This window comes from Magnolia sinica, chromosome 10 (assembly GCF_029962835.1).
Source record: "Magnolia sinica isolate HGM2019 chromosome 10, MsV1, whole genome shotgun sequence".
Taxonomy (NCBI): Eukaryota; Viridiplantae; Streptophyta; class Magnoliopsida; order Magnoliales; family Magnoliaceae; genus Magnolia; species Magnolia sinica.
In genome coordinates this window covers 52,931,810-52,950,769 of record NC_080582.1, presented here as the reverse complement: position 1 = coordinate 52,950,769, position 18,960 = coordinate 52,931,810, and the positions used below count along the sequence as shown (strand labels likewise).

At 37.7% G+C, this 18,960-nt stretch overlaps 1 non-coding gene across 1 annotated transcript; it reads left to right on the top strand.

Annotated features, from left to right (window-relative positions):
- Positions 1-6,319: 6,319 nt before the first annotated feature.
- On the top strand, positions 6,320-6,426 carry LOC131217777 (small nucleolar RNA R71). The gene has a single exon (XR_009157367.1). It is a non-coding gene; the product is annotated as a small nucleolar RNA R71 (small nucleolar RNA).
- The last annotated feature ends 12,534 nt before the right edge of the window (positions 6,427-18,960 follow it).

Here is an 18,960-nt window from a genome sequence, read left to right as displayed (position 1 = left end):
TTACGCTCGACCCCCGAATTTCAGGGCGTTACACTAGAACTAGAACTAAAAGAAGATGTAATTTAAATCAGGAAAAATTAAGAGAATAATTATGAATTATGTAAGTAAAACTTGTAAATTCAAAGGAGGGAAACTAGGGTTTCCAAGGATCCACCTGTAGCAATCAGGGAGATCTATGCTTGATTCATGAATACAACTGGATTTAGAGTCCCATCTTCATCCAGTTGGAAGATATATCATTAAAAACCAAATTTGAACTTCCTTTGATCTAGTTTTCAAGCGATGAGAGGTATGAGAATTAGAATTGATTCCATCACAAAATCATGCCCATGAGACAAAGCAAACAACGGAATTTAACCAATCCACAACCAATCTGAAAGAGTTATGAACGTTAGGAAGGATTCCATCAACCAACCATGTCCATGAGACGATGGTGAACAACAGGACTTCTTAACTTCATAATCATGATAATGAAAAGGACAAGCTCAGAGCTATCGCAGATCCATTGTAATTTAAGTCACAATAAACCATTGAAAATTAAAAACATTCCTTATAATCAAACAATAATCAAAGAGATTTCATTAAACATGAATCAAAGGCATAGAAACAATTCCATCACAATACAAGCTTCACCTCTTAGCCCTAGCTAAGAGGTTTAGCTCATCATAGACATGATGTTCTAAATCTCAGAAAAATGACATCAAAAGGAAGGAGAAACTGAAGAAGAAGGAAGAAGGATGGAGACTCAATGCCACCACGCTCTTTCTCTCTCTCTCTCTTGTACTCCATGTTCACCCATGTCCCAGGATATCCTCTCTCTTTTTCTTCTCCTTTTATAGGCACTGGAGTCAGTTTAAAGGCGGTGGAGAAGGCGTAACTGTTGTTTATGCACAGCAATCTGCGTAGCTTTTATGCACCCAGAAAACGCAAACCGCAAGAGACTTGTGCGAAAAGCCAGGAACGTTATTCTCCTAGCGTTCTTTCTTCCTAAAAAGATAATGTCCCCTTGGATAGTTTTGGATGGCCTACACAATGCACGGTTTGGATCGGTCATCTGATCAGCGGTAGTGGGCCACGATGACCGTGAAAATTGGGCAGCGTTGGACGTTTTATTGCGCACGTGACTGCACTAGGCTGCTCGGTAGGCCATATAGTGATGTTTTCAGAGAAATCCACCTCATACATTAGATTCATGACGAAATTCAGTTAGGAATGGTCGGTTTTTCTCGAGTTTAGTGTGGCCCACTATCAAATCTTCCCGCCATTCATCCTGCATTTGACGGCGATCTGCATGTGTATATGTCCATGGAACCAAAAGGTCTTCATGGGTACGGTCGGCCCCACCCCTTGAACACTTTGGACGGTCGAGATCAACCAAAGGATGGACGGTGGTAGCCCACTACACGTCTCCAAGGCCAGACGTGCAGCCTCTGTGCGTAAAAGAGGATGAGGTCTAGTCAACCGACCTTTGACTGGGATTCCTGGTCCAGTGCGTGGCTGGTACATGTGTGTTGTACACATGCATGTCCCCAAGTGGGGTCCACTGTGATGTTTATGAGAAATTCGCTTCGTTCATCCATTTTGCCCTCTAATTTAAGGGGTTGAGACCAAAATTGAAGCATATCCAGAGATCAGGTGGGACCCAGATCAGTGATTTATGGGCTGATCTGTCCGTTGGGCCAGGTCTATTTTGACGTGTGTGGTTAATTTAGGGTCCACGGGCCAGATATAAAGTTTCGAGCCAAACGGATGGTGGGAACCCAGTGATCTTGCATTTAGGACGACTTTCAAACCCCTTTAACTTCAATCACTTGATTTTCTCAAATCTTTGGCATGTAAATTCTTTAATCTCGGTCTCTTAGGTCCATCCTTTGCCTTGGTGATTTGTGAGCATCAAATTCATGCCTTTAGTACCCTTTTTCAGTCCAAGCTCCTAAATTCACCTTGCAACAAAAAACATGATTGAAATATAATATTAAGCATTATCATGTTCATAAAACTATATGATAACTGGGGTCTAATATGCAATATTTGACCCTCAACACAATCCCCAACTAGCATTTTGCTAGTCCCGAGTAAAGTATACGAAAAATAATTCAAGAATTACATGACAATTCTATAAACTCGAGTGATTTTTGAAAAATAATCTAGATACTAGAATTCCAAGATACAACAATGTTGGGCATTTGCTTCTCCTAAACTCAAGCACATGGTAAACTTCATGGTCAAATTAAAGGTAGTAATCCATCAATTACAACAATTAATTCTAAACATTGAGTTCAATGGGTGTATAGTGCAACCCTGACTTATCACAATTAAAGGTCCAATTCTCAATTTTCATGATATCATTGGTAGCCAACAAGAGCATCCGGATAACCAAACCTAAACCGAAACTTGCCTTACAGTTCAGCCTTTTTAATCTTCCAACTTTTGATTTTTCCCATCGATGGCTTCACACTACGTCAACCTTTTTAAAGATCTTTAACAGGTAGCCATTTTTTAACACAATTACTTTTTTAGTTGGGTATTCTTTTTTATTTTTTTTTCAATGAATCATGATGGATAAATTCCCCAGGTTGGTTCCTTCCATGCTCAGTGATTACCAGGTTAACAATTCAATATTGAACTGAAGCTTTAATTTGTAAGCTAGATGTGACATGTGAAATCATGACTGAATCACTGTTTAAAACTTCTAATCATGGATTAATAATTCGAACTTAACTGTGAAATCTAATAGATAATTGAATCCAAGAGTCGTAAATTACCAACATTACATATCTTATACTTCTAAATAAAAAATGACCTACAAAATCACTCGAATTTACTAAAATTTTAAAAAATTAAAAATTAAAAATTTTCGCAACTTTTGCTCAAGACTAAGAAAATACTGATTAGGTAACCTAATCTCTCATCCCCAACTAAAAATCTATATTATCCTTAATGTAAAAGATATAAGATGCAATGCACATGAGACAACGAAAGTAAAGGAGAAGTGATGGAAAGATGGTACCTGATGAAGGAGTTGTATGACTTTTCCAAAGAGATCTCAGCATGAAGGTAAGTTAGCACAAGAGTTAAACCAACAAAAGCAAACTATCCTAGAACAACTAGAAAGAAAACTATCCTAACGACATAAATCCCTAGAATGATAAAAAGTAAACTACCATAGTCCTATGAAAGCAGTAAACCTACCTATACCTCCATCAGGCTAGGAGATCAATCCTGGTAAACAGGATTATTAAGAGGCATGGACATGTCCTCTAAATCAAATTTCCCAACAAATGGCTTTAATCGATGTCCATTTACTTTAAACTCATTTTCATTGTCTGGATTCTGAATCTCAACAACCCCATAAGGATAAACATTGATAACGGTGAAAGGGCCGGTCCAACGAGATCGGAGCTTACCCAGAAAGAGATGTAACCGAGAATTATACAAAATGACTTTCTGACATGGCGTGAATGATTTTTGCAGAATATGATGGTTATGAAATGCTTTCATCCTATCCTTATAAATTCTTGAGTTCTTATATGCATCGTTCCGGATTTCTTCAAGTTCATTTAACTGAAGGTTAGAGATAAGCTCAATTTTTACCTTATCTACCTCGATTCCTTTGGACGAGATGATATGTCCAAGGACAATTCCCTTATAAACCATGAAATGACACTTCTCCCAATTGAGTACCAAATTCTTTTCTTCACATCTTTTCAGCACGCATCTCAGACTCTCTAAGCACTCATTGAAAGATAGACAGAAGACAAAGAAATTGTCCATGAAGACCTCTAGATATTGCCCCACCATATCAAAAAAATACTCATCATGCATCGCTGAAAAGTGGCGAGGGCATTACATAGTCCGAATGACATCCTTTGGTAAGCAAAGGTGTCATAAGGACATGTAAATGTAGTCTTTTCCTAATCTTTAGGGGCTATCTTTATCTGATTGTAGCCCGAATACCCATCAAGGAAATAATAATAGGAATGACCAGCTAACCTTTTCAAAATTTGATCAATGAAGGACAAAGGAAAGTGGTCCTTCCTCGTGATGGTATTCAACTTCTTGTAGTTAATGCACATTCTCCAACAAGTAGTAACTCTATTTGGTATGAGTTCATTATTGGCATTGGCTACGATGGTGATTCCGAACTTCTTAGAAACCACCTGAGTTGACTCACCCATTGACTATCGGATATAGGGTATATGATACCCACATCCAATAGTTTAAGAAGCTAGGTTTTAACCACTTCTTTCATATTTGGATTTAGTCTACGTTGTGATTTCCAGAAGACTTCACATTATCCTCAAGATAAATGCAGTGACTACAAATCGAAGGGTCAATTCCCTTGAGGTCCACAATCATCCTTCCAAGGGCTCCCTTATGCTCAATGAAAGTAGATATGAACATACTCTCCTATTCTTTCTCTAGGTGGGAAGAGATCACCACCAGGTATATCTCATCTTGACCTAAATAAATATATTTCAAATCAGAGGGTAAAAGTTTTAGGTCAAGCTTCGGTAGCTTGAGGTTAGACGATAGAGGCACTTCATCAGTTTGGGGCAACTCTTTAAATTGTGGCCTCAATCGATTAACTTCAAGTACCAGCACAGTATCAAGCATAACTCTCATCTCCCTAATCATGTCATCAAAAAAATCATGAGAGTGGGCCAGCCACATCTCTGAAGAGTCAGAGGCGTTCTATCTTCCACGAAAGAGTTGATCATGTTAATGTCATGAAAGTTGTCATTATCTTCTAACCGTCTGCCTGTGTTGAAAAAGATGTTTAACTCGAATGTCATATTCCTGAAAGACATGCTCATAACTCCATTCATGCAATTAATGATTGCGCTTGAAGTGGCAAGGAATGGGCGACCAAGAATGATGGGAATCTAAGTGCTGATGTTACTGATGGGTTCAGTATCCATGACGATAAAATCTATGGGGTTGTAGAATCTATCAACCTGGACCAACACATCCTCAATTATCCCTCTCGATACACGAACAGAGTAATCAGCAAGTTATAGGGTGGTTAGGGTGGGTTTTAATTCACCCAAACCTAACTATTTGTACACTGAGTAGGGAATCAGATTTATGTTTGCTCCTAAGTCAATAAGTGCGTGCTCAATTCGGTAGTTCCCGATTACACAAGATATGGTTAGGCTACTGGGATCTTTGAATTTTTGTGGCACATCTTTCTTTAGGATGACACTCACTTTCTCAGTCAACAAGATTTTCTTTTGAATATTTTGTCGTCTTTTGGTCGTACACAAGTTTTTCAGGAATTTGGCATATAAAGGTATTCGTCTTACAACATCAAGTAGAGGAATATTGACCTTCACTTGTTTCAATGCCTCTAGAATGTCCTGAGAGTTAGAGAGAGGTTTTGGTGCAACCAATAGTTGGGGAAATGGAGCAACCGGCTTCCCTTAAGGTTCCGGTTCTAATTCTTGTGGAGCATGGCTAGATCCATCATCTTTGTCCTCTTCTGGTTCCTCAGGTTTTTCAATTCTAACTGGAATGGTTTTGTCAATGGTCTTCCCACTCCTAAGAGTGGTGATAGATTTAGTTTGCTCCATCTGATTTGAAGAGCTTGAATCACTTATCTCATATTGTGGTTTAAGATTGGGTAGAGGTCGAGCAGGAAGCATCCCCATTTTTATAACCGTCATAAGTGAATCCATCTTTTGCATAAATTTTGTAAGTTCTCATATTGCTTAAGTAAGCTCTTGTATGGAATTTTGAACCAGTTCTTCTTGAGGTTTCCCTTGATTTGGATTTTGATTAAAGAAACTTTGAATGGTAGTAGTTTATCCATTCTTCCAACTGAACTTTGGATGATTTCTCCAACCAGGATTTTATGTATTAGAAGTGGACCCACTGAAAGGTCTTTGGTAATTGCTCACAGCATTGGATTGCTCATTCAGTACCTCTTGAAAGGTAGTTAAAAATTAGTGGATTGCTCATTCACTAATTTTTATTAGTGTGAATGTTGCAACCACAAATACCGCAAACAATTTCCTTATCCTTCTTTAATTCTATGGCCTTGAGTTTCCTGGTGAGATAAGCTATTTTAGCATTGATATCATCATCCTCTTTCAGGAGATAAATTCCACCCCTCTCCTTGGATTGAATCGGCCTAGACATGGTGCTTGGTTTTAGGTATGTGTCCCATGATTATGCGTTTTCAGCAAGTCTATCCAAGTAGTCTCACACATCATTGCCATTTTTATTCATGAATTCCCCATTGCATATTGTCTCGACCAATTGGCGCTTGAAAGATGTCATACCATCACAAAAGAAGTGTGTAATGCGCCACATTTCAAATCCATGTTGTGGGCATAAACTGACAAGATCCTTGTACCGCTCCCAACATTGGAAGAATGTTTCATCCTCCTTTTGGGCAAAGTTTATGATTGACTTTCTAAGAGTGATCGTTTTATGATGTGGAAAATTTTTCTTTATGAACTCCCTTATCATGTCATTCCATGTGCCAATAAATTGAGAACGTTGTGAATGCAACCACATCTTAGCTTTCTCTTTCAAAGAAAAGGAAAAGAGTTTTACCCTGATTGTGTCATCAGACATGTTAGGAAAGTATAAAGTGGTTATGATCCCATTAAACTCTTTCAAGTGTAAGTATGGATTTTCTAACTCAAGCCCATGAAATTTAGGAAGGAATTGGATCACCCCTGGCTTGATATCCATGTGTCTCATATTCTCTGGAAAAACCATGTATGAGGGCATGCTCACCCCTGCTGGTAGTAAATAATTTCATAAAGTACGAGGCTGGGGTGCTTGATGCACCTCATTCTCATCCTGGACTTTCCCAACCCTAGGTTGATGTAGTCCTTCTGGTTGATTGGCCAGTTGATTTGCAGTCATAACCTCAATTAACTTTGGGGATCTCGAGCGGTGTCTAGTCCTGCGATGGATAGTTAACCCTTCAACCAATCCTCCTTCAGTTAAGAGACATCGAGTGTTGTCACAGACCCGCTTGGGCATGAAACACTCGCAGTCCTTAATCTCAGATTCTAACCTAAACCTAAAGAAGAAAATAAATAGAAATCTAGAAATAGAGAGAAAGAAGAGATGGAAAGTGGTTACCAAATTAGAAGTTCCTAAATTAAGATCCTGCAAAACAAAACAAAACAAGTCAGTTTCTAAAAGTAAAAAGTCTAAAATTAGAAGGTAAACTAGTTTTTAAAAAGGAAAAATTCCTAAAAAAAAAGAAAATAGAAAGTTTCTAAAAACAAATTAGGAAAGTTCTAAACCTAAATTAGAAAGTAAGTTAGTTTCTAAAAATAAAAGAGATCCTAAAAATAGAAAATAAAACCCTAATCCTAAAAATAGAAAAAATAGAAAACTTAAAAAGAGATTACCAATTTAGAAAGCCTATATCAGGGTCCTAAAAAACAGGAAAGTTAGGTTAGTTTCTAGAAATCAAATAGAAAAACCTAAACTTAGAATTAAAAACTAAAAAAAACCCTAATCTTAACATAATTCTAAAACTAGTTAATCTAAAGAAAAAAAAAACATAACCGTCAATCCCCGTCAACAGCGCCAAAAACTTGTTCACCACCCCAAGTATAGGGTCGCGATGTAGTAATAATCTCGGTAAGACCGAGGTCGAATCCACAGGGACTGAACCTTGTACGTATTCTGAAAGTAACTAGAACTAGAACTAGAAGAAGATGTAATCTAAATCAGGAAAAATTAAGAGAATAATTGTGAATTATGTAACTAAAACTTGTAAAATTCAAAAGTAGGAAAATAGGTTTCCATGGATCCACTTGTAGCAATCAGGGAGATATATGCTTGATTCACGAATACAAATGAATTTAGAGTCTCATCTTCATCTAATTGGAAGATATATCATTAAAAACTAAATCTGAACTTCCTTTGATCTAGTTTTCAAGAGATGAGATGTATGAGAATTAAAATTGATTCCATCACAAAACCATGCCCAAGAGACAAAGCAAATAATAGAATTTAACCAATCCACAACCAATCTAAAAGAGTTATGAACATTAGGAAGGATTCCATCATCTAACCATGTCCATGAGACGATAGTGAACAATAGGGCTTTCTAACTTCACAGTCATAATAATGAAAAGGACATGCTCAGAGCTATCACAAATCCATTGTAATTTAAGTCACAATAAACCATTAAAAACTAAAAAAATTCCTTATAATCAAATTATAATCAAAGAGAGTTCATTAAACATGAATCAAAGGCATAGAAACAATCCCATCACACTACAAGCTTCACCTCTTAGCCCTAGCTAAGAGGTTTATCTCATCATAGACATGATGTTCTAATCTCAGAAAAATGACATCAAAAGGAAGGAAAAACCAAAGAATAAGGAAGAAGGATGGAGACTCGATGACGCCACTCTCTTTCTCTCTCTTGTGCTCCATGTTCACCCACGTCTCGGGATATCCTATCTCTCTCTCTCTGTTTCTCCTTTTATAGGCACTGGAGTTGGTTTAGAGGTGGTGGAGAAGGCATAAGTGTTGTTTATGACAGCAGCCTGCATAGCTATTACGCACCCAAAAAACGCAAACCGCAAGAGACATGCATGAAAAGTCGGGAATGTAATTCTCCTAGCTTTCTTTCTTCCCAAAAAGATAATGTCCCCTTAGACAATTTTGGATGGCCTACACGATGGACGGTCCGGATCAGCCATCCAATCATCGGTAGTGGGCCACGATGGCCATGAAAATCGGGCAGCGTCGGACGTTTTCTTGCGCACGTGACTGTGCTGGGCTGCTCGGTGGGCCCCATAGTGATGTTTTCGAAGAAATCCACCCTGTCCACTAAATTCGTAATGAAATTTCAGTCAAGAATGGTCAATTTTGCTCGAGTTTAATGTGGCCCACTATATCAAATCTTCCCACCGTTCATCCTGCATTTAATGATGATCTGCGTGTGTATACATGCATGGAACCAAAAGGTCTTCATGGGTACGGTCAACCCCACTCCGTGAACACTTTGGATGGTTCGGATCAACCAAATGATGGACAATGGTAGCCCACTACATGTCTCATAGGACGGACGTGCGGCCTTTGTGCATAAGAGAGGATGGGGTCGAGTCAACCGACCTTTGATCAGGATTCCCAGTCCGGTGCCCGGCTGGTGCGTGTGTTGTGCACATGCATGTCCCCAGGTGGGGTCCACGGTGATGTTTATGAGAAATCCACTCCATTCATCCTTTTCGCCCTCTAATTTAAGGGGTTAAGACCAAAATTGAAGCATATCCAGAGATCAAGTGTACCCCAGATCATTGATTTATGGGTTGATCTGTCCATTGGGCCACTTTCACAAAGATCCAAGGACTGAATTTTGACGTGTATGGTTAATATAGGGTCCTTAGGCTAGATATAAAGTTTCGAGCCAAACAAATGGTGAGAACCCTGTGATCTTGCATTCAGGATGACTTTCAAGCCCCTTTAACTTCAATCACTTAATGTTCTCGGATCTTTGGCGTGTAAATTATTCGATCTCAGTCTCCTAGGATTCGTCCTTTGACTTGGTGATTTGTGAGCAGCAAATTCATGCCTTTCTTACCCTTTTTCAATCCAAGCTCCTAAATTCACCTTCCAACAATAACATGATTAAAATATAACATTAAGCATTATCATGTTCATAAAATCATGTGATAACTGGGGTCTGATATGCAATATTTGACCCTCAACATCCTCCAACTAAGAATAGGATGGTTACGCCAATTTGGATTGTATGTGTTTCTCATTGGTTGCATAACTGACCTTTGGTAGTTATTTATAGCATTTGTTTGCCCATGCTCATGCATGATATCTTATGCAACTGGGATTGTTAGACAATCCTTTGTGTCATGGTCAGCATCACCACAAATGCTACAAAAAATTATCTAAGGAGGTTTTTGCTTTAATTGCATTAACCTTCCTAATTTCCAAGGCTTCGACCTTTCTAACTAATGTAGCGAATTTTGCATTAAGGTCATCTTCCTCTCTTAGGACATACATCCCCGCTTTCTCTCTAGGAATGGGTCTAGTTTGGTTTGGTTTAGCAGAGACATCTCATGTTTGAGTATTCTCTACTAACATGTCTAGAAAAAACCAAGCCCCACTATGATCTTTGTCGAGAAAGGTTCCACCACACATCATCTCTATGAACTGACGGGTATCCATGGTGAGCCCCTTCCGGAATGCATCAGACAAGTGTCATGGTTCATAACCATGATGTGGGCAAGTGAGTAGAAGTTCTATGAAGCGATCCCAAGCTTGGAAAAATAGTTCATTACCCTTTTGGGAGAACGACATGATTTCCTATTTCAGTGCATTTGTTTTGTGCTCGGGAAAGAATTTAAAAAAAAAAAAAAAAAAACTCTCTACTTAAGGCTTGCCATGTAGTGATGGTATGAGGTCTTAGAGAGTTGAGCCATGCTTTGTCCTTTAGAGAAAATGAAAATAACCTAAGTTTGAGTACATCCCTATTGCCATTGTTTACTTGTAATATTGCAATTACTTCCTCAAAGTCCATGAGGTGCAAGTAGGGGTTTTCAAAATCCAAACCATGAAATTTAGGAATCAATTGAATCATACCTCGTTTAAAATCAATGTTCCCTGTGTGAGCAAGGAACACAATGTAAGATGGTAAAGTTGATCTCTTAGGGTGTAGATGTTCACGTAAAGTTTGTGGTTGGTTTAACACGTTCCTACGAACTTCATTCTCATCCTCAAGAGGAGGATTGCGTTAATTTTCTCTGTTTTGGATTGGAGTTAGATCTGGTAGATTTAGATTTGCATTATCAACTGGGTCTGCCATGGAATCCAAGTAGTGTTGAATGTCTTTCCTAAATGAATGATCAAGGCCTGGGACTAGTCCACCTTCGGAGGAGAGTCGATTGTTTTGATCTCTACTCCAATGGGATATAAATCATCTACACTACACAACAAATACCACCAATTCAAATAGCAAGTATGATACTTAAAATAAAAATAAAAACTTAACCAACAACCTAGGCGGGAGAGCCGACCATGAGAGTTCAAATCACAAAGCAAAATAAATAAAAAGAAAGTAGAACTAATGCATAAATTAAACTATGCTAATCTGAAAAATAAATTAAGCGGATGATCTTTGTGATCAAACAACAACTGTAGGACAACCATAGCACTTGGGTGATGAAATCCAAAGCAGGGCAACCTTATGTCACAATTAGTTCTTGAAAAACCCAACTGAATTTACTTTCAAAATAAAATAGAAAATCTATAGAAATTTTGGAGGGTTCAGAAGAGAACTTACCTTAGCTACCTTACACAGATCTAATCTATTTTTGTCTCTCCCTTACAACGGCGCCAAAAACTTGATTGCTTACCTCCAAGTGCAGAGGTTCGTAAGTAATTTCTTTTAAATACGGGGTCGATCCCACACGGAGATAATTTATGAGAATAAAAAAAATCAAATGCAAAACTAAGTAATGGAAACTAAACGGATGACTTGATTTTTAAGATTTTAAATGTATGGAATTCAATTAATTTGAAAACAACAGCCAAGCTTCAAAGTTCTACACATAAGTTAATGTTCCATAAGTAATGATGACTTTGATAACACAATTAGGATTTGAGTACTATGGTCAACCTAATCGGAAAATAAAACAGTTTAAATATTTTTAATAAATGATATAAAAGATTAGAGAAGCATGGATTTGTATCATTGATATACATTCTCAAGCACCAGTGATTTTAAGCATTCAATATCCATGAGATAATGAATCAAAGAAATGTAACAGGTTGAGAACGTCTCCCATTTGGGAAATCTAACTAATCCAGGTTAAGTGTATCCATCGATATGGTTCTCACATGAGGAAACATATGGATCTTGCATGAGGATCAAAAACCTAAACGTACATAATTGATAACATGCATACATCATTCATCTCATCATTAAAAATAATCAATCATCATAATTTATGATATCACTAAACCAATGACATTCCCTTCTAGCTTAGGCTAGAGGGAACTAAAAAAAAAAGACATAACTAAATTGCAAAAATAAAAAACAACAGAAAATTAAGAAAAATAAACAAAAAATTGTAAAGAAAAACAAGAACTATGAAACTTGAAAGCTCTCTAAAAAATAGTAGAAATAACTCTATATCTTACCCTTGAACGCTTTGAATGATGCTTAGGAATGCCCTGGGAAGCCCTATTTATAAGTGGGGAACTCCCTCCTTCAAATTGATTTGAAAAATTCGAAAACTGCTTCAAATTTTCTCACTCCGCGTAGGCTCCGCGTAAACCCTTTGATGACATTAGCAGCCTTCGATGTCATCTAAGACTGGCTTTGATGACAACGTCGATGTCATCAGAAGACTACATCCAATTTGTCCAGCAACCAAACTTGATTTTCTTGTAATTCTTCAATGTCATTTAAACTCCTTTGATGTCATCGAAGACCGACTTCGATGACAGCTTCGATGTCATCTAAGCTTAGATCCTACAAATTTCTCTACTAATTTTTGCAATTCCTTTTCCACTTGATTTTCTTGACTCTTAGGGTCTTGAAATCTTCAATATTGGTCTTCAAAAGTCCATTCTTTGCCTTGATGATTCTTGAGTATCAAATCCATGCTTTTAACATTCTTTTTAAATCCAAGCTCTCAAATTCACCTTGCAATATAAACATAAGTAAAACATAACAGTAAGCAATATAACGTTCATAAAACCAAGATATTGGGGGAAAATATGCAATATTTGAGTCCCAACACTAGAGTTGAGCACCAACCTGACCCAACCGGCCGACTTTTAGCCCTAACAAGTACTGCCTTTCTTCAGAAAATGACCAAAGTATCCACATTTGTAGGATAAGCTTCCTACAAACGTTTGTAATCGATCTGCGCTCTTCCCCATGATGTTGGTATAAAGTGTCGTTGAGCGGTGCAGATACGGTGAACCCCACCGTGGATAGCCGAGGACTCAGGTGCGCCTGTGGACGATAATGGTCTGTTTGTAAATTCGTGTGCAGCAAGTGGCCTTCTCATACGATCAGCTATTTTCCTTAAACACAGTGTAGTAGAAATTGCTAATTCACGTATGCTACGATCACACACTTCATCCGTGTGTCTAGCTCTAATGGGACATGGAGGGTTCTGTCTCAGCTGGCTAGCTGGTGTCAAAGCACTGTAGGCCCACCATGATGTATTTATTTAATCCATGCCGTTCATTTATTTTTTCAACTCATTTAAGGGCATGATCCTGAAAATGAGGCAGATCCAAACCATAAGTGGACCACTCCACAGGAAAGAGTGTAGATTGAACGTTTATTATAGAAAACTTTTTGGTGGCCACAGAAGTTTTGGTCTGTGCGATGGTAAATAAACATTAGACTAGGCTATAGGAAACTTTTAATGGTGGATGTTCGATCAAAACCATTTCACGTGGTGCAGTCCACCTAAGATTTAGATATGCCTCATTTCTAGGCTCATGCCCTAAAATAAGTTAGAAAAAGGTTGGACCGCGTGGATAAAACACCAACATCATGGTGGGACCCACAGATCTTTGACACGTGATAGCTGGTCGGTGTTGGGGACACTAGCCAAATCGCAACCTGTTTAGATGGAGTAAGTTCATCTTGAAATGAATGTGGGGCTGTTGGGGGATGGGGTGTGGAGTACCATAACCGCGGGCTGTTCATTTCCATGCATTTTGGAAAAGTTATTGACGAGGACATGGAAGATGTAATATTGTTGGATTGAACTGATTTTATCTTATTATTATTATTATTTTGTTAGCTTGTACACCCACTGTCAATTCACACTTCACTGTTAGCCACCCCCACTAGGGAATCAATACCAAGACCTCAGTGTTGAAACGAGGTATCTTTGAGCTATGGATCAGGGTGTGATTGAACTGATTTACTTGCCAATGAGTTTTGGCATTAAGTTAAGCGTGTAAATGAGCCCAAATATATTCCATAATAAACCAGACCCATAAACTCATCAATAGACCCTGCATTATGGTACCCATGATAAACTTATAGATTCACATAAATATATTTTGGTGATATTTTTATAAAATTACGATTTTTACTTCTCTTTTTGGAACAAATTTTAGTTAATTTTGTTTTACTTATACCTCACTTAATTAAAATAAAATTATAAGGTTAAGATTACAACATACAACAAATAATTATGCTTTGATGTAAGGTCCATAATAAGTTTAGGGTTTTTCTTTTGTTCCATTTCATATAAAACTCGATAATAAAATTTTTCTAGCAACTTTTAAGACATCTGGTTATCTTTTTTATAAGTCTTGGGCCAGGGTTTGTGTAATTACGTATTTACACGCGTATGGCATATAATTCTGGCTATCAAAATTGGTGAAAAATTAAATTATTCATTGATTCTTTTGTATATTTTTTGCCTTTCATTGGCGGTAGTAGACTCTCTATTTTGGATTGGTTTTGTTTAAGACATGATTTGATCCTAGGGTTTTATATAACTGCATATGATTGCCTGTTTTCTTACATTAGCTATGTCAGTTATCCAACCAAAGAAAATAGTAATCCATCCGCATGTAAGATCAAAACTAGATCCCTCCATTTGTGTTAAATGGATGGTTGGATAGTCTGTCAGGGTGTACTACTGGGGAAGGTAATTATTACCTTTTTACACCATATTAGTGGCCCATCCAAACAGGCCCAAGCTCAAGCTGAAGAAGAAACAAGGAATGGAATTCCAACCATTAAATGCTTTATTCCTGCGAGGAGCGATCGGGACAGTTACAGCTACATAACTTGAATTTGGGCCTCAGATGAATGTTTGAATACCCGAAATGGGAATCTAATCGTTGATTTTAAAGTAGCAAATCCAATTAGTGCTTTACTTGCCTGTTTCTTTGATTGAACGAGTGGTCTGAGGTTTGTTGCGTTGATTTAAAAATGATACAAACACTACAACAAATGAGACTTTTAGCGGCGCTCACAAGCGCCGCTATAAGTCCCTAAAAGCGCCGGCGATTTTATTATTGGCGCTAGTCAAGCGCCGATAAATGGGTATGTCGCTAAAAGTATTGGCGGCGCTAGGTAACTTCTAACGGCGCCTTTCTGAGCGCCGATAGCTGTCTGTTTTTCCGACGCGAAAAAGCGCCGCTAAAAATCACTTAGAGCGCCGCTAAAAATGGTTTGTGGACACTTTTTCTAGCGAAAAAGCGCCGTAAGATTTCTACACAAGCGCCGGTAGAAGCCTTTGTATGGATTTGTGAGGCCCTAACATGCCAGTAATTTTTTTTATTATATATAATTCAATCAAAACCTGTATTTTTTAAATATTTGAAACATAAAAATGATGTAATACAAATAAAACTGAATATTAAACAAAATTTATATTACCACACAATAAAGAAAAATATTACAATAAATGGTCTTAAATGTAAATAAATAAATAAAAACAAATCCTCTATATGGTCTTACTCCTAGCACGAGTGGCGTCAAAAGGCTGAAGTGATTTGAACTCTGGATTACCCCACTTGTATGCAACGAGAAGAGTGGATCACCCACCATTAGCCCTTTGAAAATTGCTCCTATGATAGCCAGAACCAGGCTAGTCCCTAGCTGCTCCATGGAAGTTGGTTTTTCGGCGCTTTACGTGTTGATCTATTGGGTGGAAAGAATGGTATGTGGCAATATTCTCTCATGACTTAAAGAGAGCTTTTTTCGCAGCTCATCAAGCTTCATCTCTAAACCTGATGACATACTACGCTTGGTATTCGCTCAATAAAAAGCATATATCAAATAATGACCGGCTTGGAATTCCATATTTTCAAGGTGAACTTTTCTTCTTTTTGATTTTTTTTTTTTTTAAAGTTTAACACTGACCATAATCAGATGCAAACTTAGGAGACTCTCCTAGAGCTGAACCATAATCAGCATGACCAATCTGTAGAAGCACACATGCTACTTAGAAACATCAAAATGCAGCATATATAGTCATACTACAAAATTAAATATAGTCAATCCTCCTGAAATAGAATCCTCACTTGCAAATGGTCTACATACTAAAAACAAATACCATTTTAACCAACAAGCTAGCTTAAATCCTACCATAGCATACCCGTACAATAAAGGTGAAAGTGAAAAACCCTTTTCTCACATAACCAAGACCCAAACCAAAAAAGTTCTATTTTGATATCACAAAGACTTAGACCTTACTTCTGCTCAATAAAACCAATATTTTATATCTATTTAAGCTTTGTTTGGATGCACAACTGAATCAAATTGCAAAAGTTATTTTTTTTTAAAAAAAAAAATAGTAGCAAAAGTACAAGCAGGAGACTTTTGGTTATTGAAATGACACGTGTCATTGAAGCGGCTTGGTGGATCACGGTGGATCCTTCTGGGGCCCACCATGATGTATGTATATTATATCCATGCCCTCCATGTATTTCACTAACTCATTTTAGGCTAGTCAGAAAATGCGGCAGATCTAAATCTAAGGTGACTGCACCGCAGGAAACAGTGGTGATTGAACGCCTACCATTAAAATTTTCTTAGGTCGACAAAAGTTTTGAATTAAGTTGATACTTGGGTGGTCCCTTCATCCATGTCTTTGTGACCTTATCAACAGCTTGGTGGCAAATACATATCCTTGGTGGCTCCAAAGAAGTGTTTAATGGCATCTATTCAATCATCCCTATTTCCATATGTTCCTGGTGGCCGAGGGCATTCAACCTCTGAAGCTGGGCATGGACTGCATTTTCTTAGAAGTGGTAATCCAAAGGAAATGATCTATATTCTCCCAAATGATCTATCAAAACTTCACCCAAAAGAAAATAAAAAAAATACAAACAATAAAAGGAGAAGCAATAAACATATTCAACTTACCATGCAAGGGATCGGTGATTGCAGATGTTTCAGAAAACAGTACTGTCCAGAATAGAAATACAAAGAGAAGCAACATAATGTACTGTTTGGCCATTGATACGAGATATATATGTATGTTTGCCTGAAAATAGAAACACAAATTTGTAAGAAGATAGACATCAATCAAGAGAGATCATACAAAAGCATGATATACCCCGGAGATTACAAAAAAGAAATCAAATAAACAGTCTGCAATGAATTTAAAAGAGCAAATAAAAAAGAAAATCAAATGAAAGAACTTACTGATTTTGAATAAAAACAGAGCTCATCAACAACTAATACTCAATATATAAAAAATTCAAAAAAAAAAAAGGCAGAATCTTGTAAAGATTTTTGAAATTCCATTTAGAATCCCATCCAACCATTAGAGAACCCATGGACCCAACTATTTTTTCCCCTTGTTCATGGACAATCAGAACCCAAAAGATCCAAAAGATCTGGTCAATGCTAAAATAGAATGAACAGCTCAATCAAGGGCGAAAGAAGATATTAGAACAGACAAACTAAACTAACAAGAACTATAGGGTCGGCTAGATGAATCCCATTCCACCATTCAACTCAATCAACAGTCATCCATAGTCTCAGATAAATAGGGGAAGGGAAGGTTTCTCTCAATGAAAAGAAGGCATCTTCATCCACGTAGATGAAAGAAAACCACAAAGGAATAAAACCCAAAAACAGAAGCTTATGAATTACACCTCTCTTCCAAATCATTCCCATTTTTTATTATTTTTAAAAGATTATTTCTTTTTACCTTTACCTTAAAGAAACCAAATGATGGGAAGAAAACCCAGAAACTCCTTTAGCTGGACTGAAGAGATTGCTTCTTGGAGAGATTGACATGAACGACTGCCTCATATATACGAGAGAGAGAGAGGGAGGGAGAGAAATTCGGTATTTAATTGTTTTAATGAGGAATGCTCCCATACAACCATTCATACTTACTTTAGCATGGTATGCCTTTTATGCCCCTAGCGTATACATCTGAGCAATGCAAAATGTGGACCTATGGTGGAGATCACCAGGAGAAAAATCCAGGCTATTTATTCTTCAGGTAGGCCCTGTGTTTGAAATCAATGGAAGACCTACGATCTGTATCATTGTACTAGATTGGCCCACCTAATGAATCAATCAGCCTGAGTTTTACCTCAGTTGATCTTTCATGATGGTCCCCTCCTTTTGATCAATAGATCGGATGTCCTGCACATCTGTCATTTTGAATAGAACTCGGCAACAGAGAATTTCAAAAGTAAACCATCAAATCTGATGAAATCAACATCAAATCGAATTTAAAAAAGGAAAAAAATTCCTCAACCATAAAAATGCTATAAAAAATCATAAAATCAACAGTTTCCAGCAGAAAAGGGGGGAAAAGTGAAGATCAAAGGGACCTGACTATCTCTGTCCTTCTCAAACATGCCAAATGCCTCCTTGAACGCAGAGATCTGATCATCCCTAAACTCACCTCTATCAGCGTCGATGTCGGCATGGACGGTAAACCAACCATCTTCAACGAGAGAGAGAGAGAGGAAAATCGAGACCGAGAGCAAGAGAGGGACAGTCAATTGAGGAGAAGACGATGGAGAGATAAGGGTATTTTGTGGAGAAGAAGAGAGATTGGGTTTTTTTTTTTTAAGGGAGAAAGGGTTAGTCGGTGGGTTTTTTAGGGAGGAGACGAGAGAGAGAGAGAGAGAGAGAGAGACAGAGGTGAGATGATTTAGGGTTTCAGAACTTTTACAACATACATGTGACCCGGGTCATTTACGGGTGTCAGCCACTTGTAGAACTTTTACAACATATTTGTGACCGTGGGTCATTTACGGGTGTCAGCCACTTGTAAAAAAGCGCTGATAATTCTGGCATTTCTTGTAGTGAAAGATGCTAACTGAAATTAGAAATTGCTTTTTTTTTCCGCACCTGTTCGTGGCTTTTGTGGTTTGGCATTCATTTTTCCTATACAGGACAAGAAAACGCTAACATGGTTCAAACGTGTCAGGTGATCACACCTGTTTATCTGATGGTCATCATTTGGATGGTCCACCACAAAACAACCAGTACAAAAT